The sequence below is a fragment of the Microcaecilia unicolor genome, chromosome 1, assembly GCF_901765095.1.
Source record: "Microcaecilia unicolor chromosome 1, aMicUni1.1, whole genome shotgun sequence".
NCBI classification, from domain to species: domain Eukaryota; kingdom Metazoa; phylum Chordata; class Amphibia; order Gymnophiona; family Siphonopidae; genus Microcaecilia; species Microcaecilia unicolor.
The window spans coordinates 699,909,332-699,932,534 of record NC_044031.1 but is presented as its reverse complement, the minus strand read 5'-3'; the positions used below and the strand labels follow the sequence as shown (position 1 = coordinate 699,932,534).

General features: G+C 43.1%; 1 protein-coding gene across 3 annotated transcripts in view; it reads right to left on the bottom strand.

Annotated features, from left to right (window-relative positions):
- The window catches only part of THSD4 (thrombospondin type 1 domain containing 4), a 903,119-nt gene that overhangs the window by 699,899 nt on the left and 180,017 nt on the right, over window positions 1–23,203 (bottom strand). The window lies entirely within an intron of this gene.

The following is a 23,203-nucleotide window of genomic DNA, read 5'->3' as shown; positions in this document are numbered from 1 at the left end:
ATCCCTGACACAGGGGGCTGCTTGTTGATAGATTCTGGTGGAGGAACATGAACTAACCTTTGCTTTGGATTTTTGCCAAGGAATTGGGGACTCACCTTGGATTTGGATTATTACATTCATCTTAGACTATTACCAAAAGGATCGTGGGCTTACTAATTTTACTGGATGATCTTTGCGGGATGGAGCTGAGACCAGGAGGAAACAGAGAGAGAGATCTTCATGGACACTTGGCTCACACCTTTGAGTGGACAATGATACAGACACTCAACCTACTCCTTTGAGTGAGCAGCGATATGGATACTCAGCCCACACCTTTGGGTGGACGGCAATATGGATATTCGGCCCATATCTTCAAGTAGGTAGCGGCGTCATGGGTGTACATTCTGACACACCACTAGGGGAGGCACTCTTTTGCACAATGATGATGTTAGCAGAAGAGTGAGCAGGGATCACTCTTGCTCCCTATGGGGGATTCACCAGTGCGTGAATAGGTACTTGTGGGGTGGGGGGTTAGAAGATCATGGAGGTACAGGGGTTGGGGCTTTTAAAGGAGGCACACAGATGGTGGGGCACAGCAGTCAACATTGTACCAAAGTCTGTGCAAATGTTGGGAAAGCACAAGATGCAAATACACAGGGACACAAAAATTGCTGCCAGTCCATTAGCAATCGCAAAACAGGTGAGGTGGGGAAGCACTATTGAGCCTGAGGGTGGAGGATCATTGGGCAGGGCATTCAAGTACCAAGTCCTAGATATTGCCTGGGGCGAGGGAACCTTGGACAATGGAATCACAACTCGTTTAAAGCCTACCACCACCACCACATGAAAGGGGATATTTCTTTGGGAAATTTCTTCTGCGTTGCCATGGACATGAACACACAAATGCCCCAGCCATGGCAACCTGTGAGAAACTTCCCATAAAGTTTAGTTAAGGACTTAAAATGAACCAGGAGCTTGTTTGCGTCCCATAGGTACATTTTGCAAAAATGGCTACCGAGTCATGCTCTTTTTTTCACTGGTAAGTACAATGGGCCCCAGTGATGAACGGTCGGTCTGGTAAAACAGTAGTACTGTACAACAGCTGCTAAAAAAGAATGAAAATCAAGACTGGCTTTAAGGTGTGCAGCTGCACAGGGTGCCGGCTCATTGTTCCTTTCTGTGGCACTGGCTGCTGCATTTCAGCTGTACTAACACACTGGTAGGCTGAGCCTCTTCCATCTATACCTCAGGCTCACCATGACAATATCCCTTCCTCCTCCTCTTCTGACTTTGCTTTGAACTCTGAACAGTGCATTATTCTGTGGTCTGTGGGATCCACCAGCTCAGCATGGTCCAGACTTCATACTGAAACCAGGAGCTGGCAAATGAAGCAGAGAAGCAATGTTCTCCTCCTGCTGGCAGGAGAGGATTAAGTCATATGGAATGAGGTGAAGGCATAGATCCAGCCCAACCATTAGACAAACTAGGTGATCACCTAGAGCAGCAGCATCTTGGGGGCAGCAAAGAGTCCCTGCAATGTATACTGTAAGGTTTGTTTTGTTTGTTTGTTTGTTTGTTTCTATTATTTTCCGTTCTTTATATTTTGTTATTGATATTGGATAAATGTCTGTAAACCGATTAGATGATTAAATGTCTGTAAACCTACTTAACTCTGTTTTTTACATGTGTTAAACACATGGCAGATAATTTTTTTAACAAGATTGTCTAGGTCAGAAGGTCAAGTAGACACCTATTATTAACCTATTAACTTGGATTGGCCACTGTTGGAAAGAGGACCCTGGGCTTGATGCACCTTTGGTCTGTCCCAGTGTGAAAATACGTATGTACTTATGTAAGACTGGAAGATCTACTATCACTGGATTTCCACTAGTTCCTTTACAGAGCATTCTACAGGTGTTTTTTTTCCCCTCAGACTTTGAATCTGTCCACAAAGTAGGAGCAGGCTTTCCCTTTAAGAAAAAAACAAGGAAAAAAAAACCCTGCACAGATTAGTACCTGCTTTTCCCAGCAGAAACAAAGTTATTATCACCTCCCCCAGCCTCAGTCCACTCTTGGAACACTTCCACAAAATGTGGGTTAACATGGAGCAAATCATACTTTTACCCACATTCAGGATGGAGAGTATTCAAAAAGCCCTTTTACTCAGGTTAATAGCCTTTTCTGCTCTGTAACCTTTCCCGAGAAATGCATCTGTTATACACTATTTATCACCGTTCTTTCTGTGTGATTTCATATATACTGCTTATCTTAAATTAGGTAAAATGGTGAGTACTAATGCATAAAAAGAGAACAATGGATAAAAACTGAGAGAAAGTGTGCCATTTTATTTCCGTTTGACAGAGTCTCACTCATGGGGCTGTCATTTAAGTAGCTATTAGTAATAAACCTTCTTTAGTTTGACCACTTTTTAACATATGAAAGAAAACAGCGTACAAAGGGTGACATTCTCACTGAACTTTCTTGAGAAACCAGGCAAAGACTTTTCATTGTTAAAATCTGTTATTTCAAACATGAAGACATGGAAGTGGACTCTTTGTCCCTATAACCCTGTTGAACAAAACCCTATCTGTGTTTATACTTGCACAGCTTTACTGGGGGGTGGAGGGGGGGGAAGCTACTATAATGATGGGAGAATCTCAATGTGTGATTAGAAAGAAGAGGCCTCAAAACGAGCCCTATATGGAGCACTGAATTAAGTTATACAAAATAGCAGATCTTGCTGCATTCCTGCACCCTGCTTGATTTGTGGAGGGGTTTCTCTCCCTTTAGGCCTGTCCTATGAGGAAATATTTCTTTTACAAACCAGATCCTTCTTCACAAACAGTTTGATATTAAAAAAAAAAAAAACTAAGCTCCTAAATTATGACTTTGTCCCTATTTTGAGCCAAATTTAGGAGCATAAGTTTTAAGCTGAAACTTCATTTTAATCTAGGAGCTCTAACTGGTGATTTTCAGCAGCACTTAGGGCCTCTTTTACAAAGCCGCGCTACCAATTCTCGGTGCGGTAAATGAGAGGAAGCCCATTCAATTCCTATGGGCTTCCTCTCATTTGCCAAATGGGAATCACTAGCCCGGCTTTGTAAAAGAAGCCCTAAACCAGTTGGTGCTGCTGAAAATAACTGGTTAGTGCTGAACTGAAAACTGGCTATTTTGGGAGCGTTCTGGGGCGGAGTTGGCACTTGGCGGGTTAAGTGCCAATATTCAGCACTTAATCGACCAGGCTAACTGCATAAATAGGACCGCATAAAAGTCAGTCCTAATTTTATGTGGTAACCCAAAGCCGGTTAAGTGCTGAATATCACGCTTAACCGGCTATGCATTAGCCATCTCCAGAAACCCAGAAATTCAAAGCTGGTGCCCAGACATGACCTGGCATTGAATTTCCTAGTTTAATGCTAGCAGTGGTCAACAAAATGCTGATTGCTGCTGGATGAAAATCAAATCTGTCATTTTTTAGTGCGCAGATAGCATGTGCCGATTGGGAGTGTATCCCATGGTAAGCCCTTTTAAGTTGTGGTAAGCTGGAAGAATTACATTTGTGGACTGGTTGTAATTTGGTTTTTGATTCCTATTATAAGTTAGAGGGGGCCCTTTTACCAAGATGCAGTAAGCACTAACGTGTGTTTATCACAGGTTAAAAACCACTACCGCTGGCCATGCTCAGATGTCCCACAGTAGTTTTGCCATCTGCATGCCCTTCCCATGTAATAAAAAATACATTTTATTTTTTAACACTGGGGGGCAAGTTTGGGGGCAGAGAGGTGTGCCCAGTAGCGCAGCTACATTGCCGCTCGCTAACCAATTAACATGTGGTTGCACGTGAGCCCTTTCCACCTAGAAAACAGGTGTCACACTAATTAGGAAATTACACACTAATTAGGAAATTACTGCTGCTACTACTACTACTACTTCTACTTATCATTTCTATAGTGCTACTAGATGTATGCGGCGCTGTACACTTAGAAATATTGCAACATAGAAACATGACGGCAGATAAAGGCCACATGGCCCATCCAGTCTGCCCATCCTCTGTAACCCCTAACTCTTCCTTTTCCTAAGTGATCCCACAAGCTTATCCCATGCCTTTTTAAATTCTGACAGTCCTTGACTCCACAGTCTCCATTGGTAGGCCATTCCACGCCTCCACCACCCTTTCCGTGAAATAATACTTTCTTAGATTACTCCTAAGCCTATTCCCTCTTAACTTCATCATATGCCCTCTCATTCCAGAGCTCTCCTTCAGTTGAAAAACGCTCACTTCCTGTACATAAATGCCCTTGAGATATTTAAATGCATATGGTGGCGTTAGGGAGAAGCTCGGGGTTAGCGGGTATCGGCAGTATTTAATGCCGAAACCCACATTGCTCAGCAGCCTAATTTAGGACAGCTCAAAAGCTGTCCTATATTAGACCGCTGAGTGATAATTTTTTTAAGCTGATCCCCCCCCCTGAGCCTCTCCTGCCCTCCCCCCCAGATCATCCCCCACCCCAACCCCCCAGCCATCTAGGTTGGTCCCCTTCAAGGCCTACTTCTATACCTGGTGGTCCAGTGGGGGTCGTTAGGGGTAGGAGCGCAGCCCCCTCACATCTGCCCCTGTGTGAAAATATTATAGGTGTGAAAATATTTCAGCCAGGACCCACATAACTGTCTTATGTGAGCCCCAGCTGAATAACAGCCAGGCCTGAATAAGCTCCCACACCCAGCCCGCCCACTTTTAGCCCCCTGTATTTCAGTGCTGGTGCCCAGACATGACCCAACACTGAATATTGGAGGCTAATTTAGCTGGGAAAAATGTTGACCATCACTCGCTGAATATCTGGGGAATTCTATTTTAGAAACTCTAATTCTTTAACTTCCCCTTAACTTTCTTGTCCTTTTTCTTTGATGTTTGAATTAATAAGACCATTAAATTGAGTAAAACCTAATTAATATTGATTCCCATTTTGAATTCCATCACTGTTTTTGTTCCTGCCACCAACACTAGGAGGGAATCCTAGGCATCCACCACCCTTTCAGTGAAAAAAGTATTTTCCAATGTTGCTTTAAAGTTTCCCTCCTTGCAGCTTCATGTCCTCTAGTTCTATAACCTCCACATTTTTGGAAAAGGTTTGTACTCAGTGGAGCATGACAAAAACATATACAAGAGCATTATGACTTCCTCCTTTCTTCTGGTTAAGTCCCTCTTTATGCAGCCAAGCATCCTTCTGGCCTTGGCCTCTGTTTTGTCACATTGTTTCACCACCTTGAGATCCTCAGACACTACCATTACAAGGTCCCTTCTTGATTCCTGCACAACAGCTTCTTGCCTCCTTTCTCACACAGCTCCTGTGGAATTCTACATCCCAAATATATCGCTCTTCATTTCTTTACTTAAAGCTTAACTGCCGAGCATTAGTCCAAGCTCCTAATTTTTGTAGATCATGTATCATGCTTTCCACTCCTTCCAGGGTATCAGCTCTGTTGCTAATCTTCATGTCATCTGCAACCTTCAGTAATGTTGCTCACAAAGATATTGAACAAAATGGGCCCCAGGACAGATACTTGAGGCACTCCACTGAATTCCGTTTAACAACACCGTCTGCCACCTGTCACTCAACCAATTTCTGATCCAGTTTGTCACCTCAGGTCCCATCCTCAAGCCGTTTAGTTCATTTATGAGCCTCCTATAAAGAACAGTATCAAAGCTGGCCAAAATTGGATAGCATTGATATTTAGTTCTGTCTGGTTTAAAGTTAGTCAGTTAAGTCTGGTCAGAAGAAAAATGGCCTAAAATGAATAGAATAACTGGTTTAACTTTTCCCTGCTATATTCGGCAGTGAAGACTTAACCAGACAAATTTTTAAATATCTGATCATATCCAGCTGAATATCAGGCCCTACTACATTTTCAAAGGAGGCAGTTAATATGATGATGGTACAGAATGAAGGAATCTGCAAAAAAGCAACTCTGGGCCGGATTCTACAAATGACGCTCAAATTTCGGTGCCACAAAAAAAAATATGCACTAAATGGTATTCTATAATGGGTGTTCTGAAATTGGCACCCTTTATAGAATACTGTGTAGCGCTGGGATCCATGTTAAACTTTGGCTGTGAGGAGTTACACCAACTGAAACCAGGAGTAAATCCTGGCATGCAAGTTAGGTGCAGATCCACATTATTCTAGAACACTGCACACATTTTAAGGGAACACTCCTGTCCCACCCATGCTCTTCCCATGACCACACCCCTTTTGCATATCCACACAGAAACACTTGAAAGATGCATTTTCAATATGATGTCTAAGTCTGAATGTGGTCGTTTTACAAAAAAAAGTCCAAAATCTGAACAGGAAAGAAGGTCATTTTCAACAAACAAAAAGTCTATCTTTTCCATTTGAAAATACTGACTGGAAAAACGTTTTGTGATTTGGACGTTTTATTTTTTGGGCCATTTTCGAACAAAAGACATCCAAATGCAAAACGCCCAAAATACACAAGAAAATCCACAATAGAGTAAAACCATTCGCATGTTCTGAGTGTGGTAAAAGCTTTGGTTGGAAAGAAAGCCTCACAGAGCATCAGAAAATCCACACAGGGATGAAACCATTTACATGCACTGAGGAGGTAAAAGCTTCAGTTGTATTTGGACAGCTAATTAGGGAATGTACACTCTTGCTATGAAGTATAGAAAAACAGCACTCAAGTATTTAGATATATGTAATGAGACCTCCTTTTTATCTATAGATCTGAACTCAAAGCCCAAATCTAATGCTAAACAATACACACAAGGCTCAGATGTTATTAAAAAAAAAAAATAGAAAGTGTGGTATCAGGTAGAATAGTGGAAAAGTGACATCCCAAGAAAGCAATAGGGCATCCTTGGGGGCACTGCTGTCTGCTGAGCCCCCCAAAACCCACTACCCCCAACTGTACACCACTACCATAGCCCTTGCAGGTGAAGGGAGCACTAATATGTGGGTACAGTGGGTTTCTGGTGGGTTTTGGAGGACTCACAGTTTCCTCCACAATTGTAACAAGTAGGGGGAGGTAGAAGCTTGGGGCCACCCGTCTGCAGTGCACGGCACCACTACTAGACTACTCCAGGGACCTGCTTGCTATTCTAATGGACCTGAGTATTACATCTGAGGCTGGCAAGTAACATTTTAATCACATTTCTTTAGGGTGGGAGGGGCTTAGTGACCACTGGGGGAGTAAGGGCCCCTTTTTGTGTGGAGTGGAGGCGTAGCCTAATGGCTAGTGCAACGGACTTTGATCCTGGGGTAGTGGGTTCAATTCCCACTGCAGCTATTCAGTATAAAAACAGGTCTAGCTCAAAACTTCTAAGTTTTAGTCCTGGATGTTTTTGTTTTGTTCCATTATGGCTGAAAAATGTCACTTTTTGGACGTTTTTCTCTTTTGAAAATGAGCCTGTTAAGCACTATTCTATAAATGGGCACAAAAGTGTGTTTTTGTGCAGATCTGACATTTTTAATGGTTTATTGGTTTAATTCACTTGATATACCTCAGTTCTATAAAATTAGTCAGAGTGGTTTACAATAAAATATTCATAAAATCAGAAAGAACGCCAAATACAAATAGGAAAGACCCAGGGACGTAGCTACGTAGGGCCACGGGGGCATGGGCCCCCAGAGATTATGCCCTGGCCCCCTCTACATTTGACCCTGCTGCCGCATCAGGTACCTTGTTTGCTGGCGGGGGTCCCCAAACCCCGCCAGCCAAAGAGTCTTCTTCAGCGCCGGTCGACTCTGGCGCCTTCGTTGTGTGATCATCTATTTCTGACGCCTTACGTCCTGCACCATGCATGTAGCCCCGTGCAGGATGTAAGGTGTCAGAAACAGATGATCACACAACTAAGGCGCCAGAGTCGACCAGCACTGAAGAAGACTCTTCGGCTAGCGGGGATTAGGGACCCCCGCCAGCAAACAAGGTACCTGATGCGGCGGTGGGGCAGGGGGCAGGCGGGCGGTGGTGGCAGTTGGGGGGGGTTGCGGATGCGGCAGGGAGGAGGTCAGTGGCTAAACAGTGCCCCCTCCCACCTCGGGCTCTGGCCCCCCTCCCACCGAGGTCTGGCTACGCCCCTGGAAAGACCTATACACTCTTCCAAGAAAAACAACACACACATGCTCTGTTTCAGCTCCCTATCTTTGTTTAGCAAAGCCAAGATTCAAGGAGGCATGGAACTGGCCTACTAAAAGACAGCTAAAGCTATGATGCCGGACAATTTCAAAGTGCTAACCACATGAGACAATTATAAAGAATCAAATGACAAGGGAAAGAAAAGATTTAGTGGCAATATCTGAGAAAGCTCAAAAAGTTGTTGAATGCTTGGCAGTTAAGATTCAATGCTAAAAGGTACAGAATCATGCAGTCAGGGCCATGCCTAGGGTCTCCGGCGCCCCCCCTGCAGTTGGCCCAGCCCCCCCCCCCGAATACGATCGCTACACTACCCGCCCTCTTCTCCCCAGATCCTTTTCCTTTTTTTTTGTTTAAATTTACCTCTGTCCGGCGGCAGCGTAGTGTTAGTGAGAAGGAGGCGGCGCTCCCCCGCCCCGACGTCAGTCTTCCCTTCGCTCAGTGTCCCGCCTTCTTCTGACGTCATTTCTGATGTCAGGAGAAGGTGGAACTGAGCGAAGGGAAGACTGACACGTCGGGGCGGGGGAGCGCCGCCTCCTCATTAACGCTACGCTGCCGCCGGACAGAGGTAAATTTAAACAAAAAAAAAAGGAAAAGGATCTGGGGAGAAGAGGGCGAGGTAAGCATGGTGCGGCGGGGCGCCCCCAGAGGATGGCGTCCTCCTGCCATGCTTACCTCGCTTACCGTGTTGGCACGGCCCTGCATGCAGTTAGGATACAGAAATCTAAGGGCTTCTTTTACCAAGCTGTGGCAAAAGGGGGCCGGAGCTGATGTCGACGTGTGTTTTAAACGCATGCTGAGGCCCCCTATTACCACAGCTGGTAAAAGGGAAGTCTCGCCTTTCTGCAGGAAATGGCCATGCGGCAAGTAAAGCACTTGCCATGTGGCCATTTTGGGGGATCCCTTTCCACCACCCATTGAGGTGGCGGTAAGGGCTCCGGCGTTAACACTGCGGTAACTGGGCAGCACATGGCACTGTCCAATTACCGCCGGGTACACTTTGGTGCTACAAAAATAAATACATTTTTGTAGCGCCAGAAATAACAGTACGCTAGGGGTGGGAAGTACCACTGGGCTGCTGCAGTAGCCCGGTGGTACTTCCTGTATAGCAAGCAGTAAGCCCGCGTTGAGCTTACTGCCGCTTAATAAAAGGAGCCCTAAGAGAGCAATTCACAATGAGTAAGACACTGATGCAGGACAGTCCAGAAAAAAACCCCCAAATACTTCCACAAATCACAAGAGAAAAAAAACAAACAAGCAGAAGTGCCAAATGCTGAGACTTCCAATCAATCTAATGGCATCTAGAAGACATTGCCTGAGCGCGGCTTGCTTTGACTACAGAAGACACCATTGGATCGATTAAAAATCACAGCTTTTGGAAATTTTTCACCTTTGAGTCATTATTAACACTCTGCCTCACTTTGCGATATGCTTTGAGCATTATATAGCAGGCCTCCTGATGAAGACATGTGAGACAAAACACAGCCTGTGTTGGTTCCATCTATACAGCACATATACTTCAATTTGATCCTGGGACTGTACTCCATTTCTAAAGACACAGAGGTATTTATATATATTATATAACTTAGACAGACTAGTTAGAAGATTGCATGGATGCCATACTGCTACAAATTTTCCTCTAAGGGTGTAAATTCATTTTGTTTTGTTTTCATACTCCTGAAGACACATCACCTCAAATATTCAAAAACATTGAAGGAAATACTAGGATTCCATTTAAGAGAAAAGAAAACACTAAAAGTACATTAATTCACACTGTGGCTGCAGCTATGGTACTAAATGTGATTCTGCATAGGAACCAAAGAGCCGAACCAATGTTCCTTTAACAATTGTGTGAGGGACAGCTGTAAGGAACACGTGGAAAAGTCATTCTGAAAGGCTCTCTGAGTTATTTCTTTGTGAACAGTCTCATTGTTTGGAGGAACTAAGGGATAGTTGTTAGCCATCCAAGCTTCTTTCATCGCCTAACAACAATCAGCTGACATTTGTCCAATAGTGATAAGCTGTATTGCACCTGCAAAGTCAGCCAATATCTTAGACTGCTTGAACTGCAAGGGATGCATTGCTGAGAGGGAGGACAGTACTGTACCCTAATAACTTCAGATCTGAAAGCTTGTGTAATTATTATAACTGTTCTAAAGTATTCATCCTTTTCCTTTTGAATATCCCTTTGTACATTGTCAATAGGGTTTCACATAATACTTCCTATTATTTGTTGTCTAGAATTCTTTTGCACATGACATCTATCCTCACTTAGTGATTTCTATTATTCAATGTCATGGACGTACAACGTGCAGGATGTCAGACTCACAGAAACAGAAGCCTGCCCTTGCAGATCAGCAACGCAGCCGCGCCGGAGAAGAGGACTTCGGTTGGCGGGGGTTGGGGACCCCTGCCAGCAAAGGTACCCGACGGTGGCGGCGAGGGAGAAGGAGTCGAAGGGGTTGGCGGCGGCGGGGGAGGGGGTCGAAGGGGTTTACGGTGGGAGGGCCAGAGCCAAAACTATGGGGGCCCATGCCCCCATGGCCCCACGTAGCTACGCCTATGCTTTATAAAATAGCAGAAACTAACAGGAGACAGTCTACTGCAGAAGTAGATCAGACATCCAAACAGCAGCAGAGATTCAAGGAAGGACAAACACAGCAAGAGTTTATCCAAATGTCAACTTTAATGGTAACAGAGTCCAACCTGGCCAAGTTTCGGAAAACCCTTCGTCAGGGGTCACGTGGTTTCCACAGTATTCACAGATTCAAAGCATTTATGCAATATCTGTGTTTAAAAGAAAAACGAGGTCCAATGTCAATAGTAAAAGAATGCAACCAAGAGCTCTAGTCCAGCTCCAAAAGTCAGTAACCACCAAGTCTGTGAATGTATTGTGGAAACCTATGTGACCCCTGATGAAGGTTTTTCTGAAACATAAAGAGTAAAAAATCAATTCATTTCTACTCGTTCTATACCACTCAGGATTATGTAGATCTCAATCATATCCCCCCTCAGCTATTTCTTTTCCAAGCTGAAGAGCCCTAACCACTTTAGCTTTTCCTCATATGAGAGAAGTTCCATTCCCTTTATCATTTTGGTTGCTCTTCTTTGAACCTTTTCTAATTCCACTATATCTTTTTTGAGATACGACCAGAATTGAACATAATATGCAAGGTGGGACATTATAGCATTCTTGGTCTTATTTACCATTCCTTTCCTAATAATTCCTAGCATCCTGTTTGCTTTTTTGGCTGCTGCCGCACACTGGGCAGAAGATTTCAGTGTGTTTTATATGATGACAACTAGATCTTTTCTTGGGTGCTGACTCCCAAGGTGGACTCTTGCATCAGGTAACTATGATTCAGATTATTCTTCTCAATGTGCATCACTTTGCATTTGTCCACATTAAATTTCATCTGCCATTTGGATGACCAACCTTCCAATTTCTTAAGGTCTCCCTACAATTTTTCACAGTCCACATGTGTTTTAACAACTTTGAATAGTTTTGTGTCATCCGCAAATGTAATTAACTCACTTATGTTAAATAGCAACGGTCCCAGTACAGACCCCTGCGGCACTCCACTATTCACCCTCCTCCATTGAGAAAAATGGCCACTTAACCCTACCCTCTGTTTTCTGTCCAATACAGAACATTGCTTCTATCACATGACTCTTTAATTTTCTGAGGAGTCTCCCATGAGGAACTTTATCAAAAGCTTGCTAAAAATCTAGATACACTACATCAACTGGCTCTCCTTTATCCACATATTTATTCACAACTTCAAAGAAATTAAGCACATTGGTGAGGCAGGACTTCCCTTGGCTGAACCCATGCTGACTCTGTCTCATTAAACCATGTTTAATGTGTTTCATAATTTTATTCACTATTTTGCCCAGCACTGAAGTCAGGTTTACCGGTCTGTAATTTCCTAGATCACCCCTGAAATCCTTTTTATTATTATTATTATTATTATTTGTAGCATTTGTATCCCACATTTTCCCACCTATTTGCAGGCTCAATGTGGCTTACATTTGCCGTTATGGCGATTGCCATTTCCGGACTTCAGATATGCACATGATTTTTCAATCAAGTGCATACATACATGGTGGAAGCATTAAAAATCAGCATTACATTGTCCACCCTCCAATCTTCAGACACTTTGGTGTCTTCTCCTACCAGACTTCACCTAGAAATTTCGCGTTCCTTGGCCTTCTGGTGTGTGGCTCCTATATTGTGGAATAGGCTGCCAGTGAATCCTCAGTTAGAACCTTCATTTAAAAATTTTAGGGCTGCACTGAAAATTTGGTTTATGACAAAAAGCATTTTGCATGAAGGATCTTTGTTCCCTTTTGGAGACATTCTAGTAAATTTTCAAAGAGGTCAATTTATGAGCATAACTCTCAAAGTTAGGAGCATTAATCTGTTGAATATCAGGCCTTCATTATTTTATTATCAAAAAATATTTATAATTGTTCATATAGGGGTACATTCAACAGAGGTTACCTAAAGTTAGGCACAAAATGTTTGGATTTTATCCCCCTAATTCTGTAAAAGTCGCTAAAATGTGTGCACATGCCCAACTTGCGAGTGCAATTTAATTGAATAATGAGCTAATTTGCACCAATACTTGGCTTTTTAACAAGCAATTATTGGCACTAATTAGATTTAAATGGGATATACATGCATAAATTTAGGTGCAGGATCCATGCCTAAATTTTACGCATTAGTTCAAAAAGGAGGAGCAGAAATGGGAGGGTCATGGGCAGAACAGAGGCATTCCTAACACTTACAAGCAATGTTATAAAATAACACTTTGGCTCAGTTGGTGCAAATGGCCATGGCTAAAGTTAGGCACGATTCTCGGGCGTAAGCACTATTCTATAAACCGCTCCTAAATTAAACCAAGGCTTATAACGCTTTTTTCAGCACCGTATATAGAATTCACCCCTGTGTGTCAAATCTATAACAGCAGAATTTCTTTTATAGAATACTAGCATAAGTCCACATTTACACACTTAATTTTAGGTGCAAACACTTTCACCAGCTCAAAGCAGTTATACACATAACTGCAAGTGTTCTATAACATCTACTAGGCACACCTCAAAAACACTTTACAGCACTGGATCTGGCTTTATTCCTCTACTCAGTTATCAACGGCCCCTCACCTGCTGCAGCGGGAGGGATTTTCCCAGCTATGTTCCAAGGCTTAAAAATTAACATTCAGTATAGCAGAGTTAGAAGTGCTCTTTTGGAAACTCCAGAGTGTATCAGAAAAAGAATGTTTGGAATATAATCCTTAGTCAAACACCTTCTTTATGACAAGTCCTTCAGGTTAATCATTTTTACTTAAACAGCACTGTTTCTCCTCACACATTCCTTTGCCCTATTAACAGGTCCAGTTGTTCTCTGGGGAACACCAAAGGCAGAGCCCTCAGCCCAGATGGATTCTACACTTCCAAAGTTGTATATCAGTTCAGTTGCTAAACACATCTGCAGCTTATATAATATCACTAAACCAACTCTGAAAGCTTCCTTTTTCTATTTCCCAGCTACTCTGGAAATAAAACAAAACTATTACCTTAGTACTTGAAGACTGGCTGTCTTCACCATTCTCAGGACAGCTGGTCTACACAATGACCCACCCACTTTTAGCAGAAGGTCTCCCTTCACCGCCTACCAGCACAGTCCACAATAAAAATAAGCATTTTAAGAAGCTGATAAAAAAAAAAGTTTGCAACTAACCATTCCTTTCTAAAGGCAGTCAGCCTTTGTTCTATGAATTCCATAAAGCAGGTTTTCTCATTTACAAGGCTAAGGGAAACCCACGTATCCTTCCATGGGCCCAGGTGATGTTTCTGACTCCCATACTTGTTCTGGCATCTCTGATGACAAAAGCCACACCCTCTTTTCTTTCCCCTGGGACTATAAAGAACAGCCGATTTTGTCATAGGGATCTTGTTTTTTTTTCTCTTCCCAGGTGGGAAATAATACTTTAAATCAGGTTGGCTTCCCAGGGCATACCAGGTACTGCTCCTTACAGTACATTCATCTGACTCCAAGACCAGGTTTGGGAACCACTGTATTAAGATGTTGTTTATTTTATAATAAAAAATATTGACCAATGAAGATTTGAGCGAATCATGAGACAAGCTCTTATGTGAAATGAGTCGCTACAGAGGTCATAAAATCAATATACACCAAACACCTTTCATATTTTTTTAGTATTACTTGCATTGGAATTTATTTTGCCCCCGCAATTCTATTTTGACCGCTTTCAAGTTGAATTTTTTTTTCCGGTTTTCTGCATTTTTTTCAGTTTGTTTCACGTATTTGGTTTAATAACATTTTTAAAACCATAATAACTTTTATAATGTGTGCAAATCAATTGAACATACGTTAGTTCTTAGGTTAATGCAAGTTAAGTCAATTTGGCATGCACTTAGGGGTCAATATTCAAAGCAATTTAAATGGCCAGAAATAGTTCCTTACCGTTTAAATCGCATGTCTGGGGTTAACTGGATAATGCTGCTGAAAATGCCCAATTAGCACCTAAGCCAAAACAAGCTATTTTGGGTGTTCTGGGGGGGGGGGGGGGGGGAAGATTCAACACTTAGCCGGTTAAGTGCTGATATTCAACCCTTAACCAGCTAAGATAACCACATAAACAGGACTGCATAAAACATAGTCCTATCTTTATGTGGTTCATCTTAGCCAGTTAAGTGCTGAGTTTTATCCAGCCACGACTGCCTAAGATTGAATATCAGGGAATAAAGTTGGTGTTGGACAGCAAAATACTGTTGGCCGCTGGCTGAATCTCAGGCCCTACATTTTTAAGGCATCCTAATGAACCAATTGTATGCTAACAAATGCATATCCCCATAAGTTGGTCAATTTCTGGGTGTGTCTGGGATGGGGTGGGAGTGAAGGAAGAAGTTTCTAGCTTCCTACCTTGGACAGCTAAATCTGGATGGCCATCAACTCTCAGGAAAAAAAAACTTTCAGCAGCCCCTAATGCCCCCCCCCCCCCCCCTCCCCGTTCATCTTGCTTTCAAAAAAGTCACCCAACTCACTCGCTGCCTCCCTGCATTGCATTTTAAAATTATTTTTGGACTTAATTCCTTTATCTTTGTATTTCATTTTGACTTTCCCCACTCCTGTCTCCCACCTACACCCCTCTTAACTCCACACACTCATTCCCAGCTGAAGCCAGCAGGAGAAATCGTTGTTGCCAGTTCCACTGCAGCTGGAAGTGGTGCAAAGAAAAGCTACAAAAATGGTATGGGATTTGTGTTGCAAACCGTACAAGGAGAGACTTGCTGACCTGAACATATATACCTTAGAAGAAAGGAGAGGGGTGACATGATACAGACGTACAAATATTTGAAAGGTATAAATCCGCAAATGAACCTTTTTCAGAGACGAGAAGGTGATATGAATTGAGGTTGAAGGGGGGGCGGACTCAGGACTAATGTCAGGAAGTATTTTTTCACGGAGAGGGTGGTGGATACATAGAATGACCTCCCGCACGATGTGGTTGAGATGAAAACGGTAATGGAATTCAAACATAGTAAATGATGGCAGATAAAGACCTGTAGGGTCCATCCAGTCTGCCCAACAAGATAAACTTATTTTACATGGTATGTGATACTTTTTATGTATACCCGGGTTTGATTTGTCCTTGCCATTCTCAGGGCACAGACCGTAAAGGTTTGCCCAGTACTGTTCTTGTACTAAGTTCTGTAGCTAACGTCGAAGCCCCTCAAAATTTACACTTCAGCCCATCCCTATCTATTCAGTCACGATCAGGGCATAGACCGTAGAAGTCTGCCCAGCTCCCATTTTGTTTCCCAATTACCGGCGTTGCCACCCAACCTCCGCTAAGATTCCATGGATCTATTCCTTCTAAACAGGATCCCTTTGTGTTTATCCCACACGTGTTTGAATTCCATTACCGTTTTCATCTCCACCACCTCCCACAGGAGGGCATTCCACATATCCACCACCCTCTCCGTGAAAAAATACTTCCTGACATTAGTCTTGAGTCTGCCCCCTTCAAACTCAATTCATGTCCTCTAGTTCTACCGCCTTCCCGTCTCGGAAAAAGGTTCATTTGCAGATTATACCTTTCAAATATTTGAACGTCTGTATCACGTCACCCCTGTTTCTCCTTTCCTCCAAGGTATACATGTTCAGGTCGGCAAGTCTCTCCTCATATGGTTTGCAATGCAAATCCCATATCATTTTTGCAGTTTTTCTTTGAACAGCTTCCAGTTTTTTTACATCTTTAGTAAGATATGGCCTCCAAAACTGAACACAATACTCCAAGTGGGGCCTCACCAACGACTTGTAGAGGGGCATCAACACCTCCTTTCTTCTGCTGCAGGCCTGATTATAGCATTTAAGATGAAGAACCCATAGAACACCCCTTACTTCTACGTTCTATACAAATAAACCCATGACATCTTAGATTTTTTTCTGTCCCCAAAATACCTTCTATAAATCTTCTGCACTGCTATTAAGTCTTTATGTAAAAGATGCAGAAGTAAAACCTGCGTGGGATAAACACAAAGGAATCCTGTTTAGAAGGAATGGTTCTGCGGAATCTTAGCGGAGATTGGGTGGCGATGCCAGTAATTGGGAAACAAAATGGGAGCTGGGCAGACTTCTACAGTCTATGCCCTGATCATGACTGAATAGATAGGGATGGGCTGGAGTGTAAATTTTAAGGGGCTTCGACGTTAGCTTCAGAATTTGGTACAAGAACAGTGCTGGGCAGATTTCTACGGTCTGTGCCCTGAGAAAGGTAAGGACAAATCAAACTTGGATATACATATAAAGTATCACATACCATGTAAATGAGTTTATCTTGTTGGGCAGACTGGATGAACACCTGGTACAAACAGACAGTCCCTGCTCAAAAGAGCTTACAATCTAAATAATACAGACAGACAAGACAGTTACGGGTGAGGGAAGTAATGGGTGAGAAGGAAGGAAGGGACAAGGGGAGGGCAATTGAGTAGTGGCTGTCATTTACTATGTTATTATGTTAAGCTTTGCTTTGACAGTTTCCTGCACTCCAGCTGCACTTATTCCCTGCCATTGGAGATTAGACCAGTTCTGAAAGAAGATTGGTCAGTTACCAGCATTCCATCCGCATTTATTCCCTGCAGTTGATGAATACACCCAGTGCATTTTTTCTAGCAAAAAAGGTGCTGGTAGTCAAATGCTAGGCCACCCTTTAAGTGTAGGGTGATCACTGAGGGACTCACCCCACAATAGCCAGGCCCCCTGCAACCAGTCACAGAATCTATGACAAGGCAGAATTGGTGTGTAGAGCCTGAGCTCTTTCATTAAAACTTGGGTTCCATGGATCAATTTTAGCAGACAATGGAAAAGGTACCGGTACTCAGTACCCCCAAGTACCCCCTCAAAAAAGCCCTGAATTATACACCAGTTCTGAAAGGAGACTGACCAGCTGCCACCACACCAGTGTTCTGTCTGGAAATTCAGTGCTGGGCCATGTCAGGGCTTTGACATTGAATTTCTGGGTTTCCGGAGCCAGCTAAAAAATAGCTGAACACGTGTGACATTCAGCAGTTAACTGGCTATGGGATAGCACATAAAGATGTCTGACTTTTATGTGGTCCTATTTATTCAGTACCTTGGCTAGTTAAATGCTGAATATCAGCACTTAATCAGCCAAGTGCTGACGCCGCCCCTGGAACACCCCCAAAATAGTTGGTTTTGAGATAGGCACTAACCGGTTACGTGCTGCTGAAAATGCCCCAAACAAGCGATTTATTTGGCCAGGAGTTAAATCACTTTGAACATTGATCTGAAAAATGTTTTAATGTATCAAACACTTCATCACTCTTCCCTTATTCTGAACGTCTTCCTTCTATACTGTTTGTCTAGCTCTTTTTTGTCATACTCTTTGTAACACCAATTGTATCTTTACCCTGGAATGGCGATGCCATAACAGATCTCTGTAAGCCACATTGAGCCTGCAAATAGGTGGGAAAATGTGGGATACAAGTGCAATAAATAAAATAAATAAAAAAATAATAATAAAAGCACAAAATGAGCACATGAGCCATTTTAAACACATAAACATTTATTTTTCCTGAAGCTGTCACAGTGCCCAGTTTCGCTTTCAGGGGGAATATCAAGGGGTTAAGGGGGTGACCTCTTCTAATCCCTCTAGTGGATCTCTGCTCAATAGGAGCTCTTTTCTGATACCTAGACAACAGGTGTAAAGCCCGACATCAATCTTTTTGGACACAGACATTCCTCTGAAATGGAGAATACACATTTATTTTTTGGGCCAGCCTTAGTCCTACCCAAAACACACACACAGATACCAAATGCATGTTTTTCAGGTTTAGAATTATTTATTTTTATTTATTTATTCATACTTGTAGCCCACACTTATCCAAAAACCAGTTTCGGTTCAATGTGTCTTACATTTAACAGTTGTTAAAGATTACATTGATTCAATTACATTTACAAGGTTGTATGATGCTGTGTTTTACAGTGGTTGGCAAGATAACTATTAGTGCGTATGGAATAGTCATTGGGTTTCTTGAGAACATATGTCTTAGCTCATTTCTTAACTGAAAAGATGCGTTGTGTTGTGTATTGTTGTTCCAGAATGATTTAGTGCATATTTTACTCATAGAATTTCTTGAAGACGTGTATGTGTGTGTATATGAGTATATCCTAGCTTTGTGAAATTGGGATTTAGACATTTATGCAATATATATGCATAAATGGCGAGTACTGTGTGCAATATATATGGGATTTAGACATTTACGCATGCTCAGTTTCATTAAAATGAGATTGAATGGCACTGAAAGCAGGATAGGGCACCAGGAAATGTAAGAGCAGCCCGAGACAAATGCTTTAGCCAAGGTACCTTCCAGCGGTGACAGGGGGGAGCGGGAGCATCGGCGGCAGAGAGGCAGAAGCGGCGGCAGGGGGAGGGCGGCAGAGGTGGTGGGCCAAAATGTGTCCCGTCCCCCCCACACCTTTGGCTCTGGCCCCCCATCCTGGTACGCCTCTGGTATACGCTGGAAGAGAGGAGGCCGAGTTAAGAAGAAATAGGCTTAGGAGGAATCTAAGAAAGTATTCATTCACGGAAATGGTGGTGGAAGCGTGGAATGGCCTACCGGTGGAGGTCATGGAGACAAGGACTGTGTCAGAATTTAAGAAAGCATGGGACATGCATGTGGGATCCCTTAGGAAAAGGAAGAGTTAGTGGTTATGGAGGATGGGCAGACTTGATGGGCCATTTGGCATTTATCTACCGTCATGTTTCTATGTTTCTCTATATGTTTCTATATATGTGGCAGAGCCGGTGGTGGGAGGCGGGGCTAGTGCTGGGCAGATTTCTACGGTCTGTGTCCTGAAAATGGCAGATGCAAATCAAGGTCAGGTATACACAAAAAGTAGCACATATGAGTTTATCTTGTTGGGCAGACTGGATGGACCGTGCAGGTCTTTCTCTGTTGTCATCTACTATGTTACTATTACTATGAGGCATATTTTCAAAGCACTTTGGGAGGCTAAGTTCCATAGGTTTCTATGGAACTTTGGGAGGCTACTATGTGCTTTGAAAATGAGCAAAGTATGGCATGGAGGGACATTTTTGATAGAACATCTAAATCAGAATTTGGACGTTTTACAAAAATGCCCAAATTCTGAACAGGAAAGAAGGTCATTTTCGAAAAAGATAGACGTCTATCTTTTGTGTTCGAAAATGCTACGGACGTCTTGTGATTTGGACATCCTTTTTTTATTCCATTTTCGAACAAAAGACATCCAAATGCAAGCTGTCCAAAACAGAGGAGGAGTGACTTAATGGTTAATACAGCAGGCTTTGATCCTGACAACATGGGTTCAAGTCCCACTGCTGCTCCTTGTGACTTTGGGCAAGTCAAATGCACAAGGGGCATTTTGGGATATTACATTTAAGTCTGAATTTGGACATTTTTTGTAAAACGTCCAAAATCCGAACAGGAAAGGTCATTTTCTACAAAAATGCTGTTTGGAAAAATGTTTTGTGATTTGGGTGTTTTATTTTTTGGTCTATTTTCAAACAAATACATCCAAATGCAAAACGTACAAAATACACAAGAAAATTCACAATAAATTGAAACCATTCACATGTTCTAAGTGTGGAAAAAGCTTTGGTTGTAATGTAAATCTCAAAGTGCATCAGAAAGTCCACATGGGAGTGAAACCATTTGCATGTATAGAGTCTGGTAAAAGCTTTGGTCAGAAGGTAAACCTCACGATGCACCAGAGTATACACACAGGAGTGAAAGCATTTACATGTCCTGAGTGTGGTAAAAGCTTTGGTTGGAAAGAAAGCCTCACATGGCATCAGAGAATCCACATAGGGATGAAACCATTTACATGCACTGAGGAGGTAATAGCTTCAGTTGCATTGGGACAGGTAATTAGGGAATGTACACTCTTGCTATGAAGTAGAGAGTTGCACGGGGACAGAAATCTTACCCATCCCCGCCCGTCCCTGCTAGAATCTCACCCATCCCCACCCGTCCCCACTGGAATCTTACCCATTCCCACCCATCCCCGCAAAAATTTAACCCATCACAACCCGTCCCCACCCGTCCCCGCAAGAATTTAACCCATCCCCACCCATCCCCGCAAGACTTTAATGGCACATAAAAATTCTGGTCAGCTCCCTCAGTCTCTCTCTGGATTTGAGCCACATCACTGTAGGCAAGGAAGGAATGGAAGTTGAAACTTAGAACACTCTGGTGTGCACATGTAAGATTTGTCTCTGATTTCTAGCACTGTGTGCTGAGAGGTCACCACATGCACGCACCAGTAGGTCAGGTGTCAGACCTGAGGTCTGCGCATCAGCCCGGGAGCAAAGAGGATTAATTGTAACATAGTAAGTGACAGCAAATAAAGACCTGAACGGTCCATCCAGTCTGCCCAATAGTCACAGTCATTATCAATTCATGATTAAATCGAGTGTGATGATATATACTTTCTTTCGTGTTTCTGGAACATAGACCATAGAAGTCTATCTGGCCCTATACTACTATTCCAACTGCTGGAGTTCTCGTTGAAGCCCACTCCAGTCTATTTGTCTTCTCATTTGTGGGATACAGACCGTAAAAAATCTGACCAGCACTGTCCTTATGTTCCAGCCACTGAAGTTGCTGTTTAAGCCCTTTCTAGCCCATACTAAACCAGACTGCCATATATTAGACACAGACCATACAAGTCTGTCCGGTATCGGCCCTAGTTAATCACAGCCAGAGTCACCATCTAAGCGTCACTTGAAACATCCACACACATGCAGCCATTTAAGATTAGGAGTTTTATAACTTCCATTTTCTAATTGGAGATCCTCTGTGTTCATCCCAAGTCTTTTTGAGTTCCATCATCATTTGTGTCTCTACCACCTCCTTAACGGAAGACTTTCCACATTTGTGCTGTTAAAGCAAGGAGGAAGAGGAGGAGGAGCAGGAGACAGCACTCAAGGTACTCGGTAGATGAGAGGCTGATGCAGTGCAGCTTACACTTCCACAGGAACCCCGCAGAACTGCTTCCGTCCCCACGGGAACCCCGCAGGACCTGCTTCCGTCCCCGTGGGAATCCTGCAGAACTGCTTCCGTCCCCACGGGAACCCCGCAGAGCTACTTCCGTCCCTGCGGGAATCCCGCGGGTTCCGCGGGATTCCCGCAAACCCCGTCCCCGTGCAGCTCTCTACTATGAAGTATGGAAAAATAGCACTCTGGTATTTAGATATATGTAATGAGATCTCCTTTTCATCTATAGATCTGAATTCAAAGTCCAAATCTAATGATAAACAATAGACACAAGGCTCAGATGTTATAAAAAAAATAGAAATCTTGGAATCAGGTGGAATAGTGGAAAAGTGACATCCCAGGAAAGCAATAGGGCATCCTAGGGGGCACTGCAGTGGACTTTATAAAATGCTCCCAGGTACACATCTCACCATTGCTCCCTTACCTTGTCTGCTGAGCCCCCCCAAAACCCACTACCCCCAACTGTAAACCACTACCATAGCCCTTACAGGTGAAGGGAGCACCAGTAAGTGGGCACAGTGGTTTTCTGGTGGATTTTGGAGGGCTCACAGTTTCCTCCACAAGTGTAACAAGTAGGGGGAGGTAGAAGCCTGGGTCCACCTGTCTGCAGTGCACTGCACCACTACTAGACTGCATGCTATTCTAATTGACCTGAGTATAACATCTGAGGCTGGCAAGTAATATTTTTAATCACATTTTGGGGGGGGGTGGAAGGGGGATAGTGACCACTGCGGGAGTAAGGGGAGGTAATCCCTGATTTCCTCCAGTGATCATCTGGTCATTTGTGGCACCACTTGTGTGGAATAGAGGAGTAGCCTAGTGGTTAATGCAGCAGACCCCGAGCCTGTGGAAGTGGGTTCAATGCCATTAGAGCTATTTTTTTTATAAAAACAGGTCTAGCTCAAAAGTCTAAGTTTTAGACTTGGGGGGGTGGTTGTGTCTGATGACCTTAAAGTGGCCAAACTGGTAGGAAAAGCGACGGTCAAAGCCAAAAGGATGCTTGGGTGCATAAGGAGAGGGATGACCAGCAGGAAGAAAGAGGTGATGGTGCCCTTGTATAAGTCTCTGGTGAGGCCCCATTTAAAGTACTTTGTACAATTCTGGAGACAGCACCTACGGAAAGAGATAAACAGGATGGAGGGTGGCTACAAATTGGGTAAGTGGTCTTGAACATAAAATATTTAAGGACAGGCTTATGAACAACATGTATACGCTGGAAGAGAGGAGGGAAAGAGGAGATATGATAAAAACATTGATATATGTCAGGGGCATTAATGTACAGAAAGAGAGTCTTTTTCAAATGAAGGAAAACTCTGGAATGAGGGGGCATGTGATGAAGGTAAGAGGAAATAGGCTTAGGAGGAATCTAAGAAAGTATTCATTTACGGAAAGGGTGGAGGAAGCATGGAATGGCCTCCTGGTGGAGGTTGTGGAAACAAGGACTTATTTATTTCTTTTTTTATTTGTGACATTTACATCC